Genomic DNA, 11,919 nt, shown 5'->3' on the forward strand with positions numbered 1-11,919 from the left:
TGGCATACATTCAAGTTTCTGAGAAAAGTCCAAACTCTTTTCCAAAACAATTGTACCATTTTACAATCACAATAGGAGTGTATAAGAGTTTCAGGTCCTCAATACTTGCACAGTCATTCTTTTAAATGTAAGATGGTTTTATAAGGTATGTCTCATGGCGATTTGAATTTTAGCAATATACTAAATTACTAAGTGTACTAAGTATTCAATACCTGAACTCTAACAGTATTAAACATCTCTTCCTATAGTTTCATTGACCTTTTTTGTTGGTCAGTCTTATAGTCAATCACTAGTAACTTTTTGGCTCTGCTATCAAAATTTGTCATTTGTTTTGCATAGATGCCCAAGGTATGGTTTTCTTCTGATCTCACAGCATGACGTCAATAGTCAATGAGTTGCAAGACAACTCTTCTAGGTAAACATGAGCCAAAATAAAAATTTTAGAGTTTTACGTTCAAATCTATTTGAGAAATAAACATTCCATACCTATTGATTTTTCAGGGAAAAAAATATGCTTTCACTTAAGAAATGTATTTTTTCATTTAAAGTCCATCTAAGTACAACAAGCGTTAGTTTGAAATCATTTGGAAAAAGACTGGAACAACTCTAACATTGGTGCCTCGACACACAGCTTATGGGATTTTAGTTCCCAGACCATGGCTCTTGATAGTGAAAGCAAGGAGTCGTAACTCCTGGACCACCAGGGAATTCCCAATTTTTTTAGTTCTACAGAAAAGATGCCGAAGTGCTTCCTCCCAGGTTCTAAGTGTGGACCAGTTGGGTGTGCGGAAACGTGATAATTGCTATGCTATAAAAAGTATAAGTCACAGATTAGCCATCATCCAGAGATGAGTCTTACATTTCCAATTATTATATATCCTTCTGAAACATGACTTTTAATTTCTTCTCAGATTCTATTGTATAAAAACAAAGTTTATTTGACGCATCTCTTTTTGAAAAACATATATGGTTTTTTGAACATTATCCTTACGATGTAAGTATTCCCACCTCTGATCACTTTCATAAGAGAAATTCCTAGAAGCAAACTTTCAGAGTCAAATATTGCACACTGTTTAAGCTTTGATATGCATTGCAAATTGCTCTTCAGAATATCTGTACTAATTTACATGGTTGCCGGCAACATTTGGGCATGCTCTCTTTATGCATCTTACTAGTTTGATATATATATATATATGCATGAATGTATATATATCTTCGGTCTCTCCAAGCTAAACATATTTATATCCAGCCTTGGGATGGCAAATGCATGCAGATGTGAACTCACCACCCCACTCCTGCACTAAGGGAGACATTTCTACTGAAGCACAGAAGTCTGACTCACCTACAAAACCCCTCTCAAGACAGGTCTCCAGACAGCCACGCCCACGGGATAGGCGTCGGTGTTGCAGACAGAACTAGGAGCCGCCGGGACGTGGTTTTCCTCCAGGACTTCTAACGTGTGCTGGCGTCCCTCCTCCTGGGGAGCATGACTTAAGCTGCCTTTGTTTTGGCTCTGAACACACTTCTCCCCGGTGCGTCACCTCTCATCCACCTGAAAGCCTGGACTTCCCTGTGATTCCAGGCCTTCCGTCACAGCGCCCCTGTGGACCCGGCCTCCTTGGGAGGAGCTTCATGCTTCAGATGTGTTTGTTTAAGTGACAAAATTCCCCTGACCTGGTTCCTGTCCCTGCAGCTACTTGTGTTTACCCGTAGCAATTACTCCTCTCTCCTGGTAGAGAGACAGAGAGATAGACTGTACTATCTGCACATAAATACGCATATATTACTGTGTTTTATCTGTTATACTCATATATGTATCTGCTGGTTCATGATTCATGAGATCAGTACACTTGTATGCATAAGGACTCCATTATGACGCATCCAGACGAATATACTGATATTAGCTACTGATTCTTCTCCTACAGGAATTAAAAAGGAAAACTATAACTCAGACATCGTAAGAATTACAGTCCAGGTTCTCTTTGCAGTCGATGCTGCTGGTTCTGCACTACTGTCTGGTTTCCCAATAGCTATGATCCCACAGAGAAGGAAATGACAGCCCACTCCAGTATTCCTGCCTGCAGGATTCCATGGACAGAGGAGCCTGTGGGCTGCTGTCCACGCAGTCGGAAAGAGTCGGACATGACTGAGCGACTCACACACACACACACACACACACACACACACACACGTAGGCTTCTAATGCTGAGCAATGCCCTTTGCTGATTCACACCAGGCGGGAGGGAGTGACTTTATTTTGCTGGTGGGAATATAATTCTAGAAAGTGTCTAATCACTGTGTGATCAACATGAGCCACTGCTATTTGGAGTATAATACAGGAACATGTCTCTTTTTTCACTGTGTGTCTCAGAACTCTGTCTTTCCTGACTGTGGGAAGTTTGGAAGCTTCAACTTCAGTTGCATGTCTCTAAATTGCCCAGGGCCCCAGGAATTTCTTTGATCCAAGAAGCTGTGGAGAAGGTGCACAGAGAGGGGAGATACAGGTTCTTCTCGCACAAGGCTTAGAGACCTGAAGTCAGATCTGGCATGGTCCACAAATCCTCCAGTCCGGGAAGATCCTGCTGGGCCATGCAGTTTCTCAAGGATGAAGGTCCCATCCTTAGAGACTCTAACAGTAAGATCTCACCAGCTGAGCCCAGGATCATAGCTCTGGCCTCAGGTTTCTCTGGAAACACACAGAGAAATTCTCAGGGGGAAAGCCAGCCGGATGTCCACCACTCCAGGGTCAAAGCCAGCTTGCCTTTCCTCTCCAAACACCATCCCCCAAGAGCTAGAACATCATTTCTTTGAAATCCTCAAAAAACAAAGTACTTGCCTGCACACCTTTTCACAGACAATCAAAACTTCTACTCGTCTAAGAAAATTCTGCCCTTGCAATTTACAGGCGTTTGCATCCAGGCTACATAACCTTGTTACAGTAAAGAAGAGAAATATACAAGTTGAACGTTTGGAAAACACCCCCCTTGAGTCAGGCACCCACGGCAGTATTCAAATTTAGTCCTTCAGATACAAATGCAACTATTTTTATTTTCTATTACTTTAGCAAATTCGCTCCCCACTTGTTATTCAAAAGTGTGTAAATCATGGCACATTAATGTGTACACACTCAATCAATCACATCCAACTCTTTTGTGACCCCATGGGCGGTAGCCTGCCAAGCTCCTCTGTCCGTGGGATTCTCCAGGCAAGAGTACAGGAGTGGGCTGCCATTTCCTTCTCCAGCGGAGCTTCCTGACCCAGGGATGGAACTGCATCTCTTGGGTCTCCTGCATTGCAAGACGATTCTCTACCCCTGCACCACCTGGGAATTAAACAGGACTGCAAAGATCTCTGCAGCAAACACACCTGAAGAGCTGTTTCTGCACATCACTGCGGTGCTCTTTTGGAAAAGGTTGTTATTGGGTTGTTGCTTTCTAACCTCTTAGGCTCGAGGTGACATGGAGAATAACTTCTTAGCTGAATGTTGCCGTTTTGCTTACTGGTTGTTTCCTGAAGCCACACACCATCAAACACCTGCTTTCCGGCTGCAGGAGCTGCAGTTGCTTTCCCTGTGCTCCTTGTTGTGTGTTAATGGTTCTCGCTGTTGCTCCCTCTTTACACCTTCCATTCCTTCTCGCATTCATTGTGGAGGCGACTGACCTCCTGACACGTACAGTAGTTCCCGGTGTGGGGGCACAGGAGTGGACAGAAGAGAAGGCAGAGTCTGCATGGACTCCTGGTTGCCAAGCGGCAGGGAAGTGGGAGTGTGGGGTGAGCAGTGAAAACTTACATATCGAACAGGTTCCCAACCAGGTCCTACTATATAGCGTAGGGAGCCGTGTTCAGCAGCCCTGATGGAAAAGAATTTGGAAAAGAATAGATGTATATGCATCACTGAATCACTTTGCAGTAGAGCAGAAATTGATGGAGAAGGCAATGGCACCCTACTCCAGTACTCTTGCCTGGAAAATCCCATGGGCGGAGGAGCCTGGTGGGCTGCAGTCCATGGGGTCGCTAAGAGTTCAGCACTACTGAGCAACTTCGCTTTCACTTTTCACTTTCCTGCATTGGAGAAGGAAATGGCAACTCACTCCAGTGTTTTTGCCTGGAGAATCCCAGGGACGGGGGAGTCTAGTGGGCTGCCGTCTCTGGCATCGCACAGAGTCGGACACGACTAAAGCGACCTAGCAGCAGCAGCAGCAGCAGAAATTGACAGAACATTGTGAACTAACTGAACTTCAATGAAACTTTTAAAACCTGCGCCCTAGGAGGAACGCTGTGCTCCTGTGGTCATCTTCCCTCCTCCTGCCCTTCCTCCCCCTCCTCCCTGAGGGCAGCCGGTGTGAAAGGAAGAGCTCCCTGAACAGCAAGCCAACAACTGAAGCCTCCCAACCTAGAGTGTCCATTCGAATGCAGCCTCCTGACCCGGCTGCTGAAGACCTTGTCATCACAGCGTGCTTTGAATCACACTCTTCTCACATGTGTCTTGGAACTCCTGACTTTATAAAACAGGCAGAAGTGTCTGCTCAGTGCTGCCCAGCCTCAGTCAGTTCTGCCTGTCTCGACGCTGACACCCCCTGAACACCTGAGGGGCATAGACATGGAAGGGGTCTCTGCACAGCTCTTCCAGTGGGCCCGGTGTGGCTGGGAGTCTCAGGTTGAAAGACAGCCCTCTCCCTTAGCCTGCAGCCTCGGAGGGACATTTGCCATCCCAATACCTCTTGTTAGGGTCCTAAAAGCATCCTAAACAGAGCTGGATTTGGATGGAGCAGTTTAAAATCCTGTAAAGAAGGCTGCCCTGCCATCTTGTGGTGGATACAAAGAAAGCCTCCTGTTCAACACTGACCTGGGAAACTTGGTCTTTATCGTTTGAGAGGATGGTATCCAAACTTCAAAATGGAATGCTTCAGAGAACTGAACTGAGAGAGGGGGCAAGGGTCTTGACCCTACCTCCCTCATAACTCAGTCGGTAAAAAAATCTGCCTGTAATGCAGGAGACCGGGTTTGATTCCTGGGTTGGGAAGATCCCCTGGAGAAGGAAATGGCAACCCACTCCAGTATTCTTGCCTGGAGAATCCATGGACAGAGGAGCCTGGTGGGCTGCAGTCCATAGGGTCGCAAGAGTTGGACACGACTTAGAGACTAAACCTCCACCACCACTTCCACCATCCCCATGATGCTCGCTGAACACTGGAACCCTCAATTAAAATTCACAAGAAATATTTCACTAATCAAAGTTATTAATCCATACATTTTGAGTGTGCAGTTCAATGTGTTTTGACAAATGCAAGCAGAACTACCGCTGCCACTGCCACAGATAAAATTTTCTCTCACCCCCAAAGTTTCCCTGACGCCCCTTGCCAAGCCAGCCCTCATAGCAGCCCTAGCCGCAGGTCCGCTCTCTTTTCTGTTTTGCCAGGTCTAGAATTTTTGATAAACTGAACCATGCAATATATGCTTTGCCTTCTGACTTCTCTCTCTCGTCATCGTGATTCTGAGATTCACCCAGGTTGCAGGGACCAGTAACGTGATTGCTTTCCTTGTTGAGTGGTGTTCCGCTGTGTGGATATTCCACTTTGTGTTCATCATTCTTAACCTGGTGGATGTCTAAGCAGCGTCAGTTTGGGGCAGTTATAAGTAAGTTGGTCTTAACATTTGTACACAAGTCTTTGTGTGAATATAAGTTTTTCGCTTCTCTTGAAACGCCTAGGAGTAAATTCAAGGGGTTATATTGCTGTGAGTATAGAAGGTATAAGAAGCTGCCTAATCTTGCTCCAGGTGATTAATAGCATCTTATACACCAACCCACAATATATGAGCACACCTGTTGCCCCATGCATGCGTGCTAAGTCACTTTAGTCCTGTCTGACGCCTCAACCCTGTGGACTGTAGCCTGAGGGGCTCCTCTGTCCCTGGGATTCTCCAGGCAAGAATACTGGAGTGGATTGCCATTTGCTTTTCCAGGGGGTCCTCTTTAGCCAGGGTCACCCAGGCAAACAACAGGCTTCTCATTTTAGCTGATGGACCAGGTGAGCTGGATGTCTTACGAGGCTTCAATAGTGTTTGTCCTGGTTACTAATGATAAGCATCACTCCTATGAAATAAAATTCATATTTTATTTTTAAATAAATAAAATTTGAGAATGAAAATTTTTCATATTTCAAGACAAGAAGAATTTAAACATAAAAACTCTTCTCTCCCTTTTGACCTCCTCTCTCCCTGTTCTGTGCGTTGCTCATCTGCGCTTCGTATAGACCAGACCTCCCACCGTCAGCAGAAATACCGGCTCAGACACAAAGAGCAACATTCTCCCAGCATCAACAGACAACTCCTTGAAACGCAGCATCCTTTCTTGATCTCGTGAGGGGCCCCATGACCCATCACAAAGGTGCTTAGATCTGGATTATGTTAACTGTCAATAATACAGCATTTGATATACAACCCTCTGTCTCAAAAAAAAAAAAAAGCGTATAAATTTATGTCTTGACTTCTAACAATTAGAATGGTTCTCAGAGTTTTCTGAGATTCTCTTCCCAGGTTATAATTCTCAAATTCGGCTTGAATAAAGTTTTCCAGTTCTTTCTTAGGTCAACTGATTAATTTTTGATGACACACTGCAAAAGCACAGAGCACGTCTGCAGGTACAGACGTGCAGATAAATACCTGGCGGAGATACAAAGGGCCTCCTGAGCGGACTTCCGGGGTGTTTTCCCTGCGCGGCTCCTGACTCTCTTTTCCTCTGTTCTGCAAATTCCAGCCTGTTGGCGTCTCCACCCACCAGCACTCGCTGGGGACCTTCCTCCTGCTCCAAGGCCACCTGGCATACCCTCTTCTCTCAGGGAACACACCTGTTGTCCAAGGTCTGAAAGCTGATCTTTCATCGTTTTGCCCAGTTTTCAAGTTTTTGAGAGTAGAAGGCATACCTATTCCCAGATAATCCATCAAGTGATAAAAGTAAAAATTCCCAGGGAATCTTTGGTGTTCAGTGAAAACCATGGTATATTAGTGCCCTGCAGCTGCTGTGACAAGTTGCCACAATGTGTGGTTTCAAATGACGGAAAGCTATCCTCTCACAGTTCTGCTAGCCAAGGAATTAGTAGGGCTATATTCCCCAGAGGCCTTAGGAGAAAATCCTTTATTTTCCCTCCCAGCTTCAAGGGTGGGGGGACGGTGGAGTGCCAACACTCCCGAAACTTGTACCTGCATCCCGTGGGGAAAGCCTTGAAAACCAATTTCCAGTCTAATCCTCTGATTTAAAACTGTGGAAGTTGATGCCCCCTTCCCCCTCCTCCAACAACAACAACAAAAGAAATGAAGGAGGCTGAGTGCTGAAGAATTTATGCTTTTTAACTGTGGTGCTAGAGAAGACTCTTGAGAGTCCTTTGGCAGCAAGGAGATCAAATCAGTCAATCATGAAGGAAATCAACCCTGAATATTCATTGGAAGGACTGATGCTGAAGCTGATACTTTGGCCACCTGATGCGAAGAACTGAGTCATTGGAAAAGACCCTGATGCTGGGAAAGATGGAAGGCAGGAGGAAAGGGGGATAACAGAGGGTGAGATGGTTGGATGGCATCACCAACTTGATGGACATGAGTTTGAGAAAACTCCAGGAGGTAGTGAAGGACAGGGAAGCCTGGCATGTTGCAGCCCATGAGATCTCAAAGAGTCAAACACGACTCAGCAACTGAACAAAAGCAAAAACTGAATGAGATGTCTCTGCTCAGGAAGCAGATGAAATATATAGAGCCCCAGACTCTGAGGTGGACTACGAGCAGGGAATCTGAATTTTCCAAAATCCAGGATGGTTCTGATGCAGGCGACCCATGGACCACACCGAGAAAGGGCATTCCAAGGGCCCTCACCTGAGTAGTAAAATACATATGAATGTCCACAAGCCAAAAGCAGTGTCAGAGTGGACAGCGGACTAACCCTGGAATCTCAGCTCCAGTTCTCCTAATTTTTGCTACATTTGTTAGACTCAAACAGCCAGGACCCTTGCAACATTGTCACCAAATGTTTTTGTAAGACGGATCCTCTTCTCTAAAGCTGGATGTCTAGCAAGCTAATCATGATGGAAAGTCACTGATAACGTCTGAGGCTTTCTGAACCTGTGAATTCACCAAGGAATAAGGAAGCCCTAGAATCAAAGTTCTCTTGGACTCTCTTAATATAAGTTTCCATTTTTAGGCTAAAAGTTTTTCCTAAAGATGAACATGGTCATACCTTCCCTACTGATGAAATTCTAAAATTGCCCCCCAAACATGCCCTGCTCGAGATTTTACAGCAAATCCTTTCGTATTTTTTTCTAATGGCTTTAAAAAGAGGACATAAATGAAATGCACAATATACTTAATTTAGTAACTTGAAACCATTTCAATCTCCCATGGGTCAACTGGAAATAGGGGAAATTTTTTAAAGTGGTCTGTAATGATATTTTAAAAGGCTGGAGAGTAATAACTACATGAATGCTTGCATGACTGACATTTTTAGCTAAAGATCAGCTGGAAAATGACTTTTGTCTGTGTTCTCAGAGAAAAGCTACCAGTCAATTCAATCAATTCAAATGAATTCAAAAGTCAAACTGGTTAGAAGAAAACCCCTAGTGACTCATAAAGTTTCCACTTGAACAGGCAAAATATTACAAAACACAAAGACATTTATGTTACAGGACTTTCCATGCAATGCCATAAGAGCTCTTTCTTTTATCCATTGAAGGAAATGAAAACTATGCGAAAAATCGAGCTTGGACCCTCGTCAGCTACATTAGAAACATAAACTACTTGACGACAAGGGCTAAGCTTTATTCATCACAGTGTGCAGCGTATAGAAGGGGCTGAATAAATATTTGAATGACTCCATAGGAATAGACTTATGCTTTTCTGGAAGAGAATAGAAAGATCTTGAGCTTTTAATAAAAGTGTTTTATTATTATTACAAAATAAATAATGTAAAAAACCCCATAAATTTTAAAATGAGTTGCTGAGTGAAATTTATTATTTCTTTCTGCTGAATTCTCTAACTCTTAACCTGAAAAAGTTAAATAGCAATAAATTTCCTTATTCCTTCATGTGTCTACACACTAGATTTCATTTACCCATGAGACTCAAGTCAATTTAAATAAAATATCATTGCTTTTCAAAAGTAAGCAATTACTTCAGGGAAAACTTGGATAAAATATTTCATGTAACTCAAAAACGTTTCAATAACACCTCTAGATACTCAATTTTTTAGAAATCCTCCATTCTATTCCATCCTTCATGGTTCCTTCTATTACCCATTCAGTCCATAGGTGGCATGCCAGCCGGTAATCACAAATGTACCCTGTACACTCCTGAATAGGAAACAAGATCTGAAATGAATATTTCACCCTTTCACTGTAAAGATTTGTCTATGTCTTCAGGTCACTCCTTAGAAAGTCTCGGGTAAAAATGATAAGTGTAAATGGAATGCAAAATGGAAAATACTTTTAGTGATTTTAAATGAGAATAAAAACATCAGACTGGCAGCAGGGGTCAGGCTGCAGGGGGCAGAGTGAAGCTGGGGGGGTGTGATAATGTTCACAGAAGCAGCAGCCCAGGAGAGCCATTCCCTCCAAGCTATAGTTCTCGCCAGCACCAATTTCCAGGAGCAGGTAGGTCCAGCCTGTTATCTGGGGTCCTTGCCTGGCTTCCCTGGGGGCACAGTTGGTAAAGAATCTGCCTGCAATGCGGGAGACCCCAGCTTGATTGCTGGGTCGAGAAGATCTACTAGAGAAGGGATAGGCTACCCACTCCAGTATTCTTGGGCTTCCCTTGTGACTCAGTTGGTAGAGGATCTGCCTGCAGACCCTGGTTCGACACCTGGGTTGGGAAGATCCCCTGGAGAAGGGAAAGACTACCCACTCCAGTATTCTGGCCTGGAGAATTCCATGGACTACAGTCCATGGGGTTGCAAAGAGTCAGACACGACTGAGCGACTTTCGCTTCACTTCACTTGCCTGACTGCTTCCATGGGTAGAATCCCCGCTCCCTTTCAACTCCCAGGGGCTGTTACACAAAGCTGACAAGTGGGTCTGGAAGCTTGATATTCACTGAGGCTGCACCTTGCGAGTACAACCGGGTTCCAGCAAATTAGATCTCTAAGTAAACAGAACTTGGAAGCAGTGCTGAAAGTACGTGTTAGTTGTTCAGTCGGGTCCAGCTCTTTGCGACCCCATGGGTGTAGCCCAGCAGGCTCCTCTATCCATGGAATTCTCGAGGCAAGAATACTGGAATGAGTTGCCATTTCCCTCTCCAGGGGCTCTTCCTGGTCCAAGGATCAAACCCAGGTCTCCCACATTGTAGGCAAATTCTTTACCACCTGAGCCACCAAGGAAACCGCGACAATCCTGGAGTGGGGATTCCCTTCTCCAGGGGATTTTCCCGACCTGGGCATTGAACCCAGGTCTCCCACATCCCGCGAAGATTCTTTACCTAAACGAAATTACAAAGCAGTGCTAAATAACACTTGAGTCAAGAGACCTGTCAAGATTTCCCAATACCTGAGGATTATGTTTGTAAAAATGAGTTATCCTATTGACAGAATATGTCAGAAGCTATTAACAGAGATTTACAAATGGAAACATGACTGAAGGAAGGTGTTCCCCTTGTACTTGGGAGGCAGAAAGCCAGCAGGAACATCTCTCCTACTTCGGTTATAAGAAAAAGCTAGATAACTTCAAGACCATGATAACCGAATCGCAAGAGAGAGCTAAGGTGCTGACCCAGGGATCAAACCCAGGTCTCCTGTATTACAGGCAGATTCTTCACCATCTGAGCCACCAGGGAAGCCCAAGGTCACAGAACAAATGTGTGCTGTGCCTTAGTTGCTCAGTCGTGCCTGACACTTTGTGACCCCATGGACTATAGCCCGCCAGACTCCTCTGTCCATGGGGATTCTCCAGGCAAGTATACTAGAGTGGGTTGCCAAGGTCTCCTCCAGGGGATCTTCCCAACCCAGGGATCAAACCCAGGTCTCCTGCATTTCAGGTGGATTCTTTACTGTCTGTGCCACCAGGAAAACCCAAGAATACTGGAGTGGATAGACTATCCCTTCTCCAGGGAACTTCCCAACCCCAAAATCAAACCGGGATCTCCTGAATTGCAGCAGATTCTTTACCAGCTGAGCTTCCAGGGAAGCACAGAGAAAATAAGTAACCTTAAATATAGAGAAAGACAGAACCATCCAAGGAAAGAGGCGGTGGACCCTGGCTCACCTGCAGCAGAGCAGGAGGAGACAGTAGACGCTGAGAACTGAGCAAAATATTGGAAAGAATTCCCAAAAGCCTGCGTGGGCAAGCCAGAGAGCACAGAATGTCTGGAAGCCAGAGACGCCAGAGGAGGTCACGCCCTGCGCTGGCTGCTCCCAAAAAGATGGGACAGAAAATGTCACGGGCTCTGCTGCAGCCTGAGAACTGGATGTTTTGCTGGTACAGAAAAGGCCCAAGACGAGAGGACTCCTTCCCTGTGAAAACTAATTTTCAAGCCACTGGCAGAACCTACAGGCCGGAAGAACTGAGGTGCATGAGGCTGGTGTACGTGGAGGAGGCAGGAAGTGATGCTCAGCCGAGGGGCCCCGGCAGGTCTCGGCTCAGCCATCTGCAGGCACACACCTGCCCTCTCGGTCAGCTTCCCCTGGCCTGTCTCTCTTCCCTGTAGCAGCACATACTGTCCCTGTCCTCCTAGAGGCCCTCGCCCCACCCTGGATGTCACCTGCAGCGTGGCAGGAGGGTCCCACGCACTGGCCAAGCCCCCGTCCTGAGACCCCTCTCTAGCCCCAGAGGTCAGCTGGCTCCTGAAGGGGGCACCGGGGTCATGAGCCCCCCTACCCCCCACCCATCTGAGCAGCAACCAACCCTCGACTGACGCAAGACGGAAGCTGGTAGTAACTGCCCCAGC

Source organism: Capra hircus, chromosome 9 (assembly GCF_001704415.2).
Source record: "Capra hircus breed San Clemente chromosome 9, ASM170441v1, whole genome shotgun sequence".
NCBI classification, from domain to species: Eukaryota; Metazoa; Chordata; class Mammalia; order Artiodactyla; family Bovidae; genus Capra; species Capra hircus.